This window comes from Amblyomma americanum, chromosome 2, assembly GCF_052857255.1.
Source record: "Amblyomma americanum isolate KBUSLIRL-KWMA chromosome 2, ASM5285725v1, whole genome shotgun sequence".
Taxonomy (NCBI): domain Eukaryota; kingdom Metazoa; phylum Arthropoda; class Arachnida; order Ixodida; family Ixodidae; genus Amblyomma; species Amblyomma americanum.
The window spans coordinates 38297655-38315930 of record NC_135498.1 but is presented as its reverse complement, the minus strand read 5'-3'; the positions used below and the strand labels follow the sequence as shown (position 1 = coordinate 38315930).

The window sequence follows — 18276 nt, the reverse complement described above, 5'->3', positions numbered from 1 at the left end:
CTTACGTTGGAAGTGCAGCGGTACACGGGAATTGGAGTAAAATAGTAAGAGTTCCACAGTGTGCTTCAATCTTCACTGCGGAATGTTACGCTATCTGTGTAGCCATAGAAAAAATGGTAAATAAGAACCTCGCCGACAGTATTATTTACACAGACTCGCTAAGTGTGCTCACAGCCGTTCATTCAAGAAATGCAATAACCCCGCTGCTTGGCGACCTCATACACAACATTACAACAGCCCAAGCTCAAGGACAAAACATAAGACTAAGCTGGGTACCAAGTCACGTCGGCATAAAGGGCAATGAAAGAGCAGATTTCTGTGCTGCTCAAGCTTGTGGCAAGCAAATAAAGAATGCAAATGTGCCCTATAAAGATTGCATGAAATTACTACAATGTAAGGCAAAGAAAATTTGGCAGTCCACTTGGGACAGCGAAGTAAATAACAAGCTACACTTAATAAAACCAGTGCTCGGTGAATGGAATTAAGTCATGTGTGCATCAGAAACGTTTCAACGAAGTCATTATCTGCCGTTTAGTTTAGTATCACGTGACTTAAAAGTATTGAACGAAGCGTGGTGGGAATTATGCGGCGAGTACCGAGGAGGCGTCAATGCTTTTGCATTCATCCAATGATCTCGAATTCTTTTACATCCGTACTGTTCCGAATTTCAGTGGTAAGTGCAGTCTGATTTTTGATTTCATTATTAGGCCTCGCCCAAATGGGCAAGGCCTCACAAAAATTGGGCTATAGGCTCATTGGAGTGCCTCTCTTCACGGTAATCTTTAGTAAAAGGTGAATCAAGAGAAGTTTATTGTACAGTGAAACAATTGTTACAAAATTGATAGGCAACCCAGAGGGGACAAAGAGGTCATGCACATCTGCATACATGTACTGTACATACATATATATTATACTCATATACATACACACGTATCACGCATACACATATACAATGACAACCCTGCTGCCTCGGCTAGTTGGGTAGAAGAAGCAAACAATTAAATGGCATGACAAACCACCCGCTGAACTGCTGCACGTCGCACAAATACCACTAACACAAATACACAAATACCATGCTAACCCACAAACCACTCTCTAAAAGAAGGGGGGGGGGGGGAACAAACAGCAATAACTGGTCGCAAAGATAGAACACAAATATAAATGACAAGCACAAATAAACAGTAAACGCATTGAAATTACCAAGACAATAAATAGGTAAATAAAAGGCATTCTACAGGAATTGAGGAGAGAAATAAGCAGTCAATAAGTGTTTAAATTGACGACAAAAGTTGTCGTTTGGCCTCGTCTATCCCGCGCACTTTGGAGACCATGCGAGTTCCTGATATGTGAGGAGCTGGGCGCTGTCTCTGCGGGGCAGCAGGGCTTGCTGTGCTGGGGGTGTCGGGGATGCTACAGGACTGTCGTGTCCCCGGATGTAGCAAGTCGGCAACTTGGCTGATCGGATTCGCCCAGCTGGGATCCCCTTCTGGGAACTCAAAGGCCTCCGACGGGGTGTCCGGTGACTCCGGCTCCGAGTTGTCTTTGTCTCGCCGGGCTGCCGTGGGCTGGGAGTGGAATTGATCAGTCTCTTGGTGTCCGTCGCACCGGACGGGACCGATGACGTGGTGGAGGCCTCGGAATCCTCCCCGGGCGAAGGTGACTTCTCTGCTACCTCCTCTTCTGATACCACTTCAGGTATGGCTCCGGCTGGTTCGCCCGTTGTTGCTGCCGTGGGCGAGGTGTCATCGCTTTCCGCGACCCTGAGGACCACGGGCTCTGTAGGAGATACTGGCCGCCCCGGGGGTGGTTCAACGCTTGCAGCTGGCTGTGCGGGTAATGTCGCCAGGGCAGCCGCGTAAGAGCGCGGCGCCATGCAGTCTGATGTGGCGTGGGCCCCACCACAGCGCCGACAAGCCGCTTGGCACGCGGTTGTCTCGTGGCCGTAGGCTGAGCACCGGCCGCATCGCACGGCGGTACAGTTGGCGCCGAGATGGCCCGCAGCGCCACAGCGGGAACATACCCTCTTCATTCCTCTATATTCGAGCATCGCTCGGTGACCCGCCACGATGAGGAAGTTGGGCGGCGCCCGCTGCATGTCGAGCTTGACCATCCGGGCTCCATTCCGGACATGGGTCTTCCCCTTGAAAGTCGGCTCCGTGACTGCTCGGACCTTTCCGTAGGGGCTGAGGGCGGCGGCGAGGGCGGCGAGGGCGTCGTCGCTTACTGATGGCGGTAGTCGAAACACCGTCACGTAAACCACTGGTGCGGCCATTTGCACCAGTGGCACTTCATTTCCTGCGACAAGCACGGAGCCTGCCGCGACAATTTTTGTGGCCTGAGCCATGGACGAAAAGGCTACAAGGAACTTGGTTCCGCCGAGGTGCTGCAGATATTGCAGCCCCCCGACACCGACGACCGCCTCGAGAGCATCGATTAAATCGTCCGCCGGAGTAAGTACCGGCACGGTGAACTGAAAGCACTGGGCTTTTTTGGGTCTCGTAGCTGGTGGAGGCAGATCCGTGGTGGACCTGGGCGCTGCCATGGCTGTCTCGGAAGTTCGCAGCGCACCGCCGGGTCCAGCAGGACCGGGGGCAGCAAGCTGGTTCAGGACCAAGGGCAGCCGCGGGATCAGGAGAACCGGGACCAAGGGCAGCAGCAGATCAGGAGCGGCAAGACGGTCCTCCGGAAGCGCACAAGGCGTGACTGGAGGCCCATAAAGGGCTCAAGAACTACACTGACAGGCGGAGTCTCCAGCAGACCGGGGCAGCAAGCTGGACCAGGAGGATCAGGAGAACCGGGACCAAGGGCAGCAGCAGATCAGATCGGCAAGACGGTCCTCCAGAAGTAAAGGGCTCAAGAACTACACTGACAGGCGGAGTCTCCAGCAGACCGGGGCAGCAAGCTGGACCAAGAGGATCAGGAGAACCGGGACCAAGGCCAGCAGCAGATCAGGTTGCTGGTGGAGGAAGATCCGTGGTTGACCTGGGCGTTGTCATAGTTGTCCCGGACGTTCAGAGCGCGCCGCCGGGGCTCGGGCTCAGCAGGAGCAGGACGAGGACCAGGGGCAGCAACGGGATCAGGAGCGGCAGGACCTCCGGACGTGCACGGGGCGGAACCGGAGCCCCAGCAATGGCTCAGGAACGATTACTCTGACGGGCAGTCTCCTAAAATGATGTAGATTAGTACGTGGGGTGAGAAGAGGCCTAAGCGAACAGAAGGCGAAGAATCTGTCTCTCCACGGGTGAGTTGTTCCCTTGGAGAGAGCGATCTTTCGCACATACATCGAGCGCCTGCGCTTTCGCCGCAAGCGGTGGACTAGTAACACAAGAGCAAGTTTCTGTCGCGCGGATAGCACCCTAGCCATGTTTCATATAGTAGCCGCAATGCCGTGGATGGAACGAAACGGATGAGGCGGCGCAGAAGATGGCGCGAACGCGGACGTTCGTCGCTTGAGGCAGCAGTCGTTCTGAGCATGCTCCAAAGCGGCGCGCGCCGTCTGGGCGCGTCGAAGTATAGAAGGGGTGGTGCCTTGGTTGGCGCAGCGAAACCGGCGTAGCGCGACAGCGAGCTGAACACGACCGACTATAAATGCGCCTTAAGGGGAACCCGCTCACCACCGCAGAGCACGCGCAGCTGCCGGGTACCTTGCGCCATCTGGCACCGTCAAGGCGATTTTCACATGCGCATTGGCTGTGGTCAGACTCCCGGTACTCTGGGGCCGGTAACGGTCATGGTATGCTAAAGGTGTCTATTAATTAAAGCCAAATATATGCAAAAAGTGACCATGAGGCCAATTTTGTAACGCGGAAAGTTGAGTATCACGCGACTTAAAAGTATTGAACGAAGCGTGGTGGAAATTACGCGGCGAGTACCGAGGAGGCGTCAACTCTTCTCCATTCATCCAGTGATCTCAGTTCAGTGCTCTTTGAGTACTATTTATGAAAGACGGTACAGCAGTTTTTTGAAAAGCATCTACACTTAAGCATGGAAGAAAGGCACATGGCATTAAATATTCCACTATAATGTAAAATTCTTTTCAGCCGATGAAACTGATTACCTGCATGCTTTGTTCCACCAGGCAAGTGTCGTTCACTGGCAGCGTTCCAAGGAAAGAGCGGGGCAGCCAGTATAATGGCCACTCAACACCTTTCGACCCAATGCTAGATCTTAATCTCCTCAGCTTCCTAGAAAAAAAAAAGGCAGTTTTAGTCCATGAAACCTTGCATCACCAAAATACACAGTCAGGTACAGTTCCTTTTGAATATCTAAAAAAAAAAAAACAAGACTTACAACAGGCTGTCCATATGAAAGAGGTGCATAACTGCACCCCACCTTGGAGGAATGAAGGCAAAGGTGGGAAGTTACTGCCTTTCAATTTCTACGCCACACATCTCCACTCTGATGTGGAAATTGTCTACTCCTGGAAGTATGTGTCAGAGTGTTTCAACATGACACAGGGGGCATGCGTTAGACAGGATGACTCCCCACATAGAAAGGCGATCTGTGTTTAGCAAAATGCGTCGACTGCTGAGCGAACCAAAATTCATACATGGACAGGCAGGTGGGAGGAAGTTAGCTGCCCTGATCTAGCCGCATAACTTTGCCGACGGTACCCAACAGTCGAGCGGCTTACAGCCAGTGCTTTGCTAACTCGGACAGGCTGCATACTCCAGATGTCCTCACCTGTCAGCACGGCTGTGAGCTCCCTAAAAACGCCAGAAACATAGCTATAGTGAGCTGGTGATTCCATGGCGCTCGGACCGGAAAACCGTTGCTCTGGTTGAAAAAAATCTGAGAGGGGTACCCAAAAAGTACTGCACCAACTGGCTTCCAGCATAAGCCTAGTTTACAAGCAATGCAAGGATCTTGCGCATTGCAAACACCTCGCATACAGTGGTTGGGCAGGGGAGACACAGGCCGCCCATGATGCGGGGTAGACGCATGAGCTGACTAGCGACGACCTTTGTTCTGCCCTCCCAGAGGAATGCGCCACACAATAAGATGAATCAACGTATAAACAGCCAGCGGGCTGAGCAACATGTCGAAAACAAAACAGTGGTAACGACACACTTGTCTTAATTATAAATACACGTTCGGACAGGGAGAGCCTGAACTGTGAGCGCTGCGTCACAGTGCAGTGGAGTTCTGAATCCGTGGCGACAGTTATTCTTGGGGAGGAACGTCACCCCAAGGATTTCCACATCTTCGATCCGCTCAATGCCGCACACCAGTACGCGCGAGAACAAGCCGAACTGTATAGCCTTGCTTTTTTTTGGGGCTTCATTTCATTTTCATTTCACTTTATTTTTCCAGAATGCAAGTTGCACCCAGAGATATGCACGGGCTAAAAGCTGCTAAAAAGCAGCTTGACTGGGCCCAAGCACCTCTGAAATGGCAGTACATGACAAATGCACTTCAAGCAAAAAAAAAAAATGTTTACAAATATATATAGATTAGAACAAACACAAGAGCGCGCCCCCTAATAGTGCACTCTAAACACTGTACAGTCAAAGGAAGGCAATGCAGCTGTCCATGTCATGCAAAAAGAGTCTCATGTCATCCACATACGGTGATACCCTCAGCTGCCCACGGGGAGAGACGGGTAATCCTCGAATGGCGGGCTGGTAAAAATGGGCACCCTTGCCGGTTGCCACGCAGGAGGTTTATATGTTCGCTGAGTGCCCCATTAACCATCATCCTGACAGCGAGGTTGCTGTACAGGGTGTGTAGGAAGCGCATGATCTGCTCCGGGAAGCCAAATTCTGAGAGCTCGGCAAAGACGTAATCACGCTTTACATGGTCAAACTCCTTTGCTCTGCCTATGGGCACAAAGCAGCCAGTGATGCCTATGCGCTGGGGATACAAGAGGCCATCCCTCCTAAGGGAAAGGGTAGAGAAAGTGGACTGCGTTGGTATGTTGCACGGTTGGGACAGGCCAGCTATATCAGGAAGCACCATGCTAAAGTGTTTGGCCAGCAGCACGGCAACTAGTTTATAATCGGTGTTTAACAATGTCACTGGCTGCCAGGCCCTGATGTTGGAGCCCTGCCCATTTGTCTCTTGAGCAGGAGTACTGCCTGCCCATCTGAAAATGACAGGGGGCTCATACCTTACTCTAAGAAATTGTTCTTCATTTCAAATAGAGCATCCATAACCTGAAGATAAAACCATTGGTTGAAGGAAGTGCGGATCCCACTGGGACTGGGGGATGAGTTTGACTTCAATCCTCGTAGCATGCGACAAAGCTCTTGCTTTGTCGCGGGAGCGTACAACATGCTCTGGAATTCGGGTTTCACGGAAGGTAGGCTGGCACAAAAGGTGTGCAGCTCGCTCCGAAAGCTGTCGCACCTGTGCTGAACTCAATCTGTCGAGAACAGAGCCTTGAAGCAGGCTGTAAAAGTTTCCTTGATGTGACCATGGTTGGCGGACTCTGAGCCATCCTCTAAAGCCACAAATGGCATGCATGGCGGAGACTTGTCCGGCATGGTCCCCACTCGTACGTACTGGAGCACTGAAGGATTGGATACTGGCCGACTCTGGGCCTGTGTGAGACTTTTGGTGCAAGATGACTGCTGCAATAGGGTGTCATACCTCGCCTGCAGCTGATTAGTGTAATCTAACGTAGCGAAAGTGAGTTCACCGCCCTCCTGAATGATTTGCAACAAATGCGGTTTCATTTAGGCTGTGCGTGAGGTGTAGTCTTCTTTTGTGTCCTGCGCCTATCAAAACTTCCTGCCATTCTGCCTTCTACTCATCTCACTCTGAAGGCTGCGAAGGACGCTTCTGAAAGAAGCACGAAAATAACCTAAATGGCCTAGCTTTAACTAAAGTTCTATGATTGGCAGGATGATAATTTTGTCCCCATTGAACTTGATATCAAGGGAAACCAAGGCATGCACTTCAGCAACTTTGCTGCAGAAAAATTTCCTGAAAGCTCCCTCCTAAAAATTACAATGAATTGCACAAGTGCACAAGGACTTGGGTTACATGAAACCGAATGACACACCAGGAATCTGCACACAAAAATATACACTTCCTGAAGATTTCATAAGTGTGACTTCATTAAAATTTCCCTCCAAAGACGGGTTTCCCCTTGAGCACTGTAATGAATTAAGACTAAGTGTCGGAAATTATACCGCAGTTTCTTTTCATGCCTCACATGACCCAATCAGACCTCACACATCACAGCCACAGTTTGGTTGTTGAGGCCAAAACTGAAACAGCATCGAGAAATTAAACTCGAAATTATTTACCAGCTGTAGGGGAATACCATAGGGTGGTTCATGTATGGCCCCGTCAAATGCATCTTTTGAAAGATGAAAACAATGGACTTTTATATGAATCCGGGCATTGCCTATTGCCCCCCAAAATAAAGTCACAAACTCTTTGCTTAAAGACACGTAGTTCAAAGCACATAGATAAACGTCAAGGTGCCGGTGAGCTAATGAAGAAAAACAAACAAACAAAAACAGACAAACAAATGCATATAGTAGAAGCTACACTGCCTCTTAATTGCTACCCTGCGATGCTCAGAGCAACAACAGGATGCATGTCGATCTAATTCTGTTCTCACATGAACATAAAGCAAAAGTTAGGAAACATTAATACATCCTGATATTTTCATATTTTGTCATTAAACCTGTAAGATCAGGTTAGCAAGGGTGGTGCACATGTTTTTCCACACTTTGTGTTTAAACAACCACACACCACTCTTCTGCTACCAAAATAACCTGTAAACTACATCGTTGAATGAAAAGAGAAAATGTTTTCGCGCCTACTGGTAATGCTTATTGAGGTTTTCTAGCGTCTGCCTGATCTGCTTCGCTGAATACAGCCCTCTGTTAGCCGGCAGGCGTGCATTCAGTACAGTGCATATTAGCACTTTTGCTTCTTGAAATGGTGCTTAGTAATAAGCTTTGCTAGGCTGCGGGTTTTAATGGCTGGTGGAAATGCTCAGTTTGTCCTCTCTCGCAACAGAGTATGCTTACCGACAAGTAGAGAGTACATTGGTGACTGAAATAGGATAAGCATACTCGAAATAATCATAAAGCACACAGAATTGGTGATGGGTTACAGCAACATCCGCTACAATGGCAAATAATGAAATGCCATCAGTGGAGAGGGAAAAAGTTGTGGCTAAGATAAAGCGTTTCTGTGACACCTAGCACTTGGAATTAGCCTTGTCGCTTTGTAGATCTCTCAAACCAGATGACAGCTGCTGAGCTACTTGCATTTTCGTGCTTCAGGACTGAGGGCATGTAGTCTGAATGGTCGATAAAACAGGATGGCGCTGCTGCAATAAAAACGCATTAGTGCTGCATTTCTCTGTCCTAATAATCCCCAGGTAATGCTTCTGTTAGTCATGAGTGATATGATGGGTTTCTGCGCAACAGGCCAGATGGTTATAGCTGCTCCTATCATCCGCAGTGCTGAGCTAACCTGATGTGTTGATCTGAAATGTAAGACACTTGGTCAACATTACTGATGCACTGGCTTGTACAGGGTTAGTTAAAGGGGACACAAATGCTTTTCCTTACCGTATTGTTTCATGCAACACTGCTAAATCACACGCAAGCAAGTCTCTGAATGCGTCTCGCCTGCGCGAGCGAGCTAGCAGCCGGACGTTAAACATACTCGACAGCAATCGCCAGAACACGCGCACCACCACGCACTCGAAGAGAGTGTGGTCGAGTGTCTCAACGCTCAGACACTGGGGGCAAGTGTTCAACGGTATAACTCCCCACACTGACAGGCGATCCACGGTTGGCAAAACTCGCCAACCCCGGAGCTGCCCGAAATCCCGTACATGAGCGGGCAAATGAGAGAAAGTAAGTTGCCGCCACCTAGCCGCTTGGCTTCGCCTGAGGTTCTCGACCGTCAGGCGGCTCACAGCTAGCGCTTTGCTAACACGGACCGGGGGCTTACGACAGATGTCTTCATCCGGCCGTGAGTCGCCTGAAAGCGCCTGAGACATAGGTATGGAGTGCCGGCGGGTTCACGGATCTCGGGCCTGAGTACTGGTGGTCAGGCTGAAAATGACGGAGGGAGATTTCCAAAATATACTGCACCATGTGGTGTCCTGCATATGCCTGGTTTTCTAACAATGCTAATATTTCACGTACTGCAAGTACCTCACATACAGTGGTCGGGCAGGGAAGGCCCAAGCCCCCATGTTGCGTGGTAGACTTGTCAGCCGAGGGGCGACAACCTCCTTCCTGCCTTCCCACAGAGACCCGCCACACATTGAGGCAAATTTGTGCAGGAAATGGCAAGGGAAAGGGGGGGGGGGGGGTCGAGCGATGTGTCCTATATAAAATAGTGCCGATGACACTGGTCTTGATTATGAATACTCGCTCACAGGGAGAGCCTGAACTGAGAGGAATGGCAAAGCACTGTTTCACTGTGCGGCGAAGCTCTACCAAAGCTTGCGGCGACACTCCTGTGGGGAGAAAGGTCACTCCATGGACCTTCACCCTTTGTACCCACCGTATGCCGCTCGGCAGCATGCCTGAGAACAAGCCCAACCGTATTGCGCTGCACTTGGCTGGGTTCAAAAGCACCCTGGACAGTTCGCTGTAAGCTCCTAACAACCGAAGGAAGACGGCGCAGCTGTCCATATTGCGCAAAGAGATCGACACGTCGTCTGCATGCGCCAACACCCGCAGCTGCCCTTGGGGAGAGAGGGGTAATCCGCTAATGGCGGAGAGGCTGCGATGTGGCAGAGGAAAGGCTTCAAACACAGTACAAAAGGGGCCGATGAAAGTGGGCACCCCTGCCGGATGCCTCGTGTGACATTTATGTGCTCGCTAAGGGTCCACTGATCGTCACCCTGACTTCAATATCTCTGTACAAGGTGTGGGAATCGTACAAAAGACTCCGGGAAGGCAAATTAAGAGAGCACCGCGAAGAGGTATTCATGCTGAACGTGGTCAACTGCCTTTGCTTGATCTATGACCCTCGAAGCAGCCGGCAATGCCTGTTCGCTGGGTATATAATAGGACGTCTCTTGTAAGAGAGAGTGCAGAGAAAATGGACCTTGCAGGTATGCTGCAAAATTGTGACTGGCCAACTATGTCAGGAAGTAACGCGCAGAGCCGTTTGACTGGCAGGGCGGCAACTAGTTTGTAGTCTGCATTTAATAATGTTACTGGGCGCCAAGCCCCGAGGTTGTAGCCCTGCCCGTTTGTTTTTAGCAGGAGCACTACCCGCCTGTCTGAGAATGACTGGGTGTGTCTGCCCGACTCCAAGAATTCGTTAATCATTTCCAGTAGAGCATCCCTAACCTGAAAAAAAAAAAAAAAACCTTTGGTAAAACGAAGTGCGAATACCTTCTGGGCCGGGAGCTGAATTGTCTTCAGCTTCCGTAACGCGCTTTGCATCTCCTCCGCAGTCGCGGGGACTCTGTCTGTTGAGAAAAGTCATTCGAAGTATGCTGTAAAGGCTGCCTCGTTGTGACCAGTCTCGGCGGTCTCTGAGCCATCTTGCAAATTCACAAATGGTATGTGTGCCAGAGACTTGTCTGGCATGGTCCTCGCCCGCACGTGCCGGAGCACCGAGGGATTGGACACTGGCCTACCCTGGGCCTGCGCATGACTTGCGGCTCGCGATGATTGCCGTAGTAGGGTGTCATACTTCACCCGTAGCTGATTTGCGTAGTCTAGCATTGCGAAGGCAAGGTTGCCACCTTCCTGAACGATTAGCAGCTTACGCTGTGTTTCGTTTAGGCTGTGTGTGAGGCACAGTCTCATATGCTGACACCCTCATCTACCCACGAGGAGAGAGGGGTAATCCTCGAATGGCGGGCTGGTGAGTGTGGGCGTCCCTGCCGGTTGCCGCGCGGGACCTTTTTCCTTGTTTTTCCTTGTGAAAAATCATTGGGAACCTTATTTTACGGACAACCCTCTTACATATTTGTGCCTCTCTATGCTGTGAAGCAAAAAGTTCCATTTGATTTTTTGTTAAACAGTACAGCTTTAAAGCTATTCCTGATGAAATGCTTGAACAGTGATGATCCTGCAAATGAAAACAAGCAGATAAAAATGGCATGTTATGTGTCGTTATATGGAACAAGATAACACATCAGCAGAGAGACACTGCAGCGTGTCAAGATACTTGGATTTATTAATGCAGTTTACAAAGCATTCTTATCATCTTTCGGAAGAAATGAATTTGAACCTGAATCTGAAAAATGAGTCACGAATGGGAGTGCTGATCACTGCTGTTCGTGTTTATGCGAAGAAGAGCAGCTACGTGCAGTATGTGGTATCTGCCATCTTACATGTTACCATTCATGCAAGTCATTGTTGTGGTTGTGCCTCATGGCTTACACAGCGAATGCAGAACTTTTCAAGTTCTAAGAAGGCCACTTCGTTATCTCTGTATATGTCTTGTATGCTGCATTTTGCCTTTGTTGAAAGACTAAAGGATTATACATTAACACTGTCTTGGTTAGTATCGGTCTTGATGCTTGTCCATTCTGTTCTGTTCCAATCCCTTGTGCTATTTTGGAGTGTGTCAAACTGTCATGGCACATAGAAGTGGCTTTCATTAAATGCAGCACTGCTTCAGTCTAAGAAGTTAGACGTGCGTGTTTTCCTGACTATAGTTGAGATATTCAGCAGAAATGTAGCCTCTAGTGTCCTTTGTGATTGCATGGGCACTTGGTTACTTTTCCACGGATGGCAGTGCAAGAGTAAACGCACTTTCCCAAGCCAGTGGTGCTTTGGAACCTGTCTATGGAGTAGCCAAGCCCAGCATCTCACTAGATATCAGGAGCATATGACCAGATATAGAAGAGGTTATCACAGTAAAATATAGAAAAAGCACTCCTCCGTGTCTTCTACTCGGGAGGTAACTCAACCTAAATATGGGGTCGAGGTGGGGGGGGCTCTTTCTCGGTTCGGCCCCAGTATTCAAGATGGTGGCTGAAGAAAATGGTGGCCACTGAAAGTATGAAACAGTCTGCACTGTTTTAGCAAAACTGATTTTCAAAGACTGTTTCCTTGTGATCTTTATTTTCTTGTTCACTCTCAAAACCATAAAAAAATTCCTTGGAGGATTCCTCGGAGGATTCATCGGAATCTGACCCAAAAATCAGGTGAGCTGATCATGCAGCTTGCCGTCCTTAGACCGGTCGATCACGTTCATGACCTGCAGGCATTGAAAGAGCATAAAATAATTTTCTGGGACGGTGGCCTATGCCTCAGCCACGAAGTCTAGCATGCTCTGCTGTGATGGCTTTTAGAGGTTTCCTTTTGGCATTTTCTCGCCCTTCTGCATAAAGGCCTCCCAGTTCCTCTAGAGACTCCTTTAAATGGCTTGTTTGAGTACATGTTGCCTGGTTGAAGAAGGCTGTTGCAACTTGCTGGCTTAGAACGCAGGGTTAGTGTCGCATTCCTCATTTACATCATTTGCTGCTTGTGTTTTGCATATGGGCGCCTGATTCAACACCAGAAGCTGCCAGATGTCATCAGTCTTCAGGTCTCATATTTTGGTCAGCCATTCCTGGAACTTTTCTTATGTAATCCAGCCATGTTTCGAGGCTGTCGCACGAACATTTGGTGGAGGCGAAAAAAAAAATGCTGCTTAGCACACGAGCTCAAGATCAAGTGTTCCATTGTTCCATTTTCATGATATAAAAAATTGCAAAACAGATTGTTTTCACTTGGTACACAAATGTTCATGAAGCTCCTTGCTGGAATTTCTCCGCTCAGCTCTTTCAGTGAGACGAATGCTGGGGGCCAGAACTGCAAGCTGCTAAGTCAACTGTAACTCCTCGCCTGGCACAACTGGCATTTGCAATCTGAACAGTGCGTTTTTCCAACGACGTTGTTGGTCCATTTTGCCAATGTCCATTTGAAACATAGTCTCTGGTTCATGTTCGTTATGCGTTGGTGAGTCAAGTTATAGCAATTTCACAGAGAACCAATTCTGAACGGACTGCTCGCGTCTCCTCCGTATAGTCCTCGGGCACTTGAACTTTAATTCATTGCTTACCGCATGGATACATCAAACTGCACTTTCCACCTCTTCAAATGCATGCTGGAGGCCAAAAAAATTCCCCAGTTGCAGCTTATTTGCTAGCCTCACAGCTTTTTCAGAGAGGTCTGTTGCTGACGGTACGCCTTGCACTTCTTTCGCGCTCCAAAAATTCTAAAAGTGTGTCGTCGACCTCTTTGCTGAGCACTGGAGTCCCGTTTCCTATAATGCACTGTAACTTGGGCTTGCCGAAGTTGTGTTGCACGAGGACTTCGCACTTGTCCCATTTACGTAATCTCTCGCAATCCAGCTTGAACTGACGAGCCATTTAATGCACCTTCTTGTCATTTAGTCTGTGCCACTGGACGTCCTCGGTCTTCATTTGTCCTGTGTGCGGATGCATACTGCATGCAAAAATGAATTTCTAACGTTCTCAAACAGTAAAATGGCGAACGGGCAGAGTGGGTGAAACAACGTGCCTACGTTCATGGTGGCCCATACTAAACTGCAGTACTTAAGAAAAAAAGTAAAGCATACTAAATTTGTAATTTACATTTCACAGGTAGCTAGTGATGCCTGTTCGCTTGGTATACGTGAGAACATCTCGTGTAAAGGAGAGAGCGGAAAAACTTGACAGCCATGGAATGCTACACGAGGATTGGGCCTACGATGTCTGCATGCACCACGCAGAGGTTTTAGGACAGCAGCTTGCAACCATTTTGTAGTCGGCGTTTAACACTGTCCCAAGGCACAAATCCCTAGGGTCAGATCCCTGCCCATTTGCCCTGAGCAGGAGAACAACTCGCCAGTTATTGAATGACAGGGCATCTGCCGGAATCCAGGAATTCGTTCATCATTTCAAATAGCTTGGGGGGAAAAACCACCGGGGATAGCATCGAGACCGGAAGTGGAGTTTGTCCTCAGCACCTGTAACACATCACACAACTCATCCCAGGTCGCGGGAGCACACAACATGCTGTGGAATTCTTCCTTTACGATGGGGAAGCCATTGCAAGAAGAGCGCTGCTCGTTGTGAAAGCTGCTGCTCCTGCGCTGAACTGTGTTCCTAAAGAACAAGGACAAGCATCACCACCCGTAAGCAACTGAAGTCATGGAAGGCACTGGAGGCCCAGAACTCTGTGACGAGAGGCCGGGTGCACGAACCATCGGTGAAGGAAGTGTCTGCTGACACCGTAGTCATAATAACAAAGGTAAGGTGGCTTCTTCTGCACTTTAACATGTGCTGACTACGTGTTTTATTTGCAGGTAAACCGTTTGCAAAGCCTAAACTAGACTCCGCTAACAGTGTGGGTACTGGCCAAGAGCAACGGAGACGTAATAGCTGTGCATTTCACCTGCATGGCAGGAAATGGCGAAACCTGTTCTTATGTTGCTGCCATGCATTTTTTTGTCGAGTATGATTTGCATGTCAAGTTGGCATTTCTTCAGCGCACAGGATGCAAAATCCAAGGCAGCAATGGACCACACCTGCCTTTTTGTACGTGGCCCGGAGCTTGGCACTCACGCTGACAGTGCAAGAAAGCTATGTTCACACACGTACAGTCGTGTACACACTTGTCTAGAGCACTCGAAAGGCACACTTTGTTATGCATTTATGACAATGGTGGGCACGGTACAAGTTGTCAAGATGAGATAAGTAGAATCTACAGGAATGTGTATGTACGGCACGCTCACATATCGAGCACTAGCTAGGCCTCTCGTAAATTAACAAGCGTACTTCCCGGAGCTCCGTTCAAGCACTCTAGACAGGTGTGTGGAGGAATGCACAACTTACTCGATGAAGAGAAGCACGGCAGCAACATATGAGGAGGCTTTGTCGTTCCGTGCTATGCAGGTGAACTGCAATGAAATTATGTCTCCCTCGTTCTTGGCCAGCACCCACTTTTAGCAGAGCCTGGTTCAATCTTTGAAACGGTTTACCTGCTAATAAAACGCGGAGTGAGCATGCTTTAAAGTGCAAAAGAAGCCGCTTTACCTTCCTTGTTGTGACTACGGTTGGCCTCCAGCACCTTCTGCAACTTCAGTTACTTACATGTGGTGATGCTTGTTCCCAACACCAAGAGTTCGTGGATATCCGATGCATCCACACATGGGAGGAAGAATACGCCCTGAATGCAGTAGCTCGCTGGTGGCACGAAAGGAACCATCCCTATTGCTTTTTTCTCCTCATAAGTTTGTCTATCACATTTGGATGACATTGCTGCATAATCTCCACAACAAGCCATTCTCAATACAAACAGTTAAGCTACTTGTAGCATGTCACTTACGAGCAGTTATCAGATTCATGCACGCATTGGTGTAGCATGCTGCCGTAGTAGCCCATAATGCCAGGTGCATAGTGGGTCACCCACCCACAGTGCACTGCGCCGCTGGCCTTCGTGAATACTCCCCATAGTAATGTATTGCATATTGTTTAAAAAAAGGCAATGCAGCCAAAATTTGGTGTCCATCCTCTTTTAGGAGAAACTGGTTGCGTACCTCTGAAGGCTGTGTGGTTGCCGAGAGATCAGCAATGGCTACCTCCAGTGCACCTGCACGAAGACAAGCAACAACGATCGTTCAATAAAGGCCATGAGCTTGCATACAGAAAAGAATGCCGTAACAACTGTAGCAGGTGCAATCAGGCTGTTGATGATGATGATCATTTCCTTTGACAAGCAGAGCCGTATGTGTGTTAATTACTGGTAAGAAAAATGTAATTCATTTATATAGGTAACATTAGCAAAAAAAAAAAAGATAACAGGACCAGAGTCGACGTAGAGTATTGGCAGTCTTGCCACTCTACTGGTACTTGGAGTGTTTGCTCCTTTCGTGACTTCACCCAATTGTTGACTTCAACTCCGTCTGTCCTCCTTCTTGGCTCGCGTTTTAGTCGCAGAGCGAGGACCAAAGCGCCAGTCAGAACCTTGATGGGCAGAGCGTCTTGTAGGCGCAACTGCACATTTGACTCTAGGTATGTGGCACAGGGAATGACCGTCTGTCTCATGGTTATTAATCCAGAGAACAGGCGTTTGACCTTGGGAGCGTTCAGCCCCACCAAGATCGAAAGAGCTCACCTTGAAGCAACATATTTCAACATCAGATATTTCAATGAAACATCACAGATTTTACATCACAGTACCTCTGCATCACAGGCTGAGAACGTATTCATGTAAAAAAAAAAGAATATGGGTGTTATACAGCTAACGTGAGAGAAGAAGAAAAAGCTCACAGCAGTTCACCTTTAGTGATACAATATTGTTAGTACTAAATTTGATTGTTTCATGCAAGCATATTTATCTGCACGCATTGCGACTGTTGAGAAAGAGCCTGTATTTGATGTAATCTAAAGCAGCTTTCGAGAGGCATGACCAGTCAACATCTGTATAATTTACAACAGTAAATAAGCGCGCACACGCGCACGCTAGGGTATTTTTGCCTCGTGATGAGTGCTATGCCCTGCTGAAGCAACGAAGGCGCTTCCGTCACGCGCAGCGCGAAATCAATGTGCTCGTAATATCATCTTTGTTTTTATGGCCCAAAGCTTTTTTGAACATCACAGCACATGGATATGGGTTCTACACAGCTTGCATTTCTTCGAACTGTTTGGAGTCTTTTCCTCGCAAACATGTCTTCTCTCCTAATGGTCCACATTCGCGCTCGATGCGGAGGCGACTTCTCAGGGCCAAGGCAGCGCCGATGGTACTGACAATATGGCCCAGCTCGGGCAGGTGCAGGGAGGCCAAGAACTCTGGGGTGAGCAGGCGGCGGACTTCTTCCCCGGATAAAACACGTGGGCCTGTCTGCACTGCGCTATCCACTCTCTCGGACGATAGCGTTGGACCGCGCTGCTAGTGCGGCCTGGTGCCTCCATGTCTGCCTGTGGCGGGTTGACACAGTGGTGACTGGAAGCAGCCAGGACAGCCAACGCTGCTGCATGAACATCAGATGGTGACGAGCAGGCTTCCTCAATTTTGTTATCCATCGTCGTGGCTGCGTTGCGTCGTTTCTGCAAGATTCCACAAGTAGCTGCACGTTTGCATGATACCACTGCCATGAGCCCTAAGCCGCCAAAAGCAACATCATACTTTTTAACACACGGTCGTTCCAAAAGAGTCTACAATACTTGAGTGTTTCTGTCACTTGGAAATGAAATATGCAACGCCACTGTCATCACCAGAAAACATGAATCCCCACTTACCACACTGGGTCGTGATGAGTGCTGTGCCCGGCAGAAGTGACGAAGGCGCTTCCGTCACGCGCAGCGCGAAACATTGTGCTCATAATATCATCTATGTTTTTGTGGCTTAAAGGTTTTTTGAACATGTCAACAGATGGATATGGGTTTTATACAGCTCGCATTTCTTGGAACTGTTTGGAGTGTTTTCCTCGCAAGCATGTCTTCTCTCCTAATGGTCCACATTCGTGCTCGATGCGGAGGCGACTTCTCAGGGCCAAGGCAGCGCCGATGGTACTGACAATATGGCCCAGCTCGGGCAGGTGCAGGGAGGCCAAGAGCTCTGGGGTGAGCAGGCGGCGGACTTCTTCCCCGGATAAAACACGTGGGCCTGTCTGCACTGCGCTATCCACTCTCTCGGACGATAGCGTTGGACCGCGCTGCTAGTGCGGCCTGGTGCCTCCATGTCTGCCTGTGGCGGGTTGACACAGTGGTGACTGGAAGCAGCCAGGGCAGCCAACGCTGCTGCATGAACATCAGATGGTGACGAGCAGGCTTCCTCAATTTTGTTATCCATCGTCGTGGCTGCGTTGCGTCGTTTCTGCAAGATTCCACAAGTAGCTGCACGTTTGCATGATACCACTGCCATGAGCCCTAAGCCGCCAAAAGCAACATCATACTTTTTAACACACGGTCGTTCCAAAAGAGTCTACAATGCTTGAGTGTTTCTGTCACTTGGAAATGAAATATGCAACGCCACTGTCATCACCAGAAAACATGAATCCCCACTTACCTCACTGGGTCGTGATGAGTGCTGTGCCCTGCAGAAGCGACGAAGGCGCTTCCATCACGCGCAGCGCGAAATCATTGTGCTCATAATATCATCTATGTTTTTGTGGCTTAAAGGTTTTTTGAACATGTCAACAGATGGATATGGGTTTTATACAGCTCGCATTTCTTGGAACTGTTTGGAGTGTTTTCCTCGCAAACATTTCTTCTCTCCTAATGGTCCACATTCGCGCTCAATGCGGAGGCGACTTCTCAGGGCCAAGGCAGCGCCCATGGTATTGACGATGTGGCCCAGCTCGGGTAGGCGCAGGGAGGCCAAGAACTCTGGGGTG

General features: G+C 49.1%; 1 long non-coding RNA gene and 1 pseudogene across 1 annotated transcript in view; one reads left to right on the top strand and one right to left on the bottom strand.

Moving 5' to 3' along the window:
• The window catches only part of LOC144121032 (uncharacterized), a 137187-nt gene that overhangs the window by 13823 nt on the left and 105088 nt on the right, over positions 1 to 18276 (top strand). The window lies entirely within an intron of this gene.
• LOC144121028 (uncharacterized) lies at positions 8841 to 14880 on the bottom strand (annotated as a pseudogene).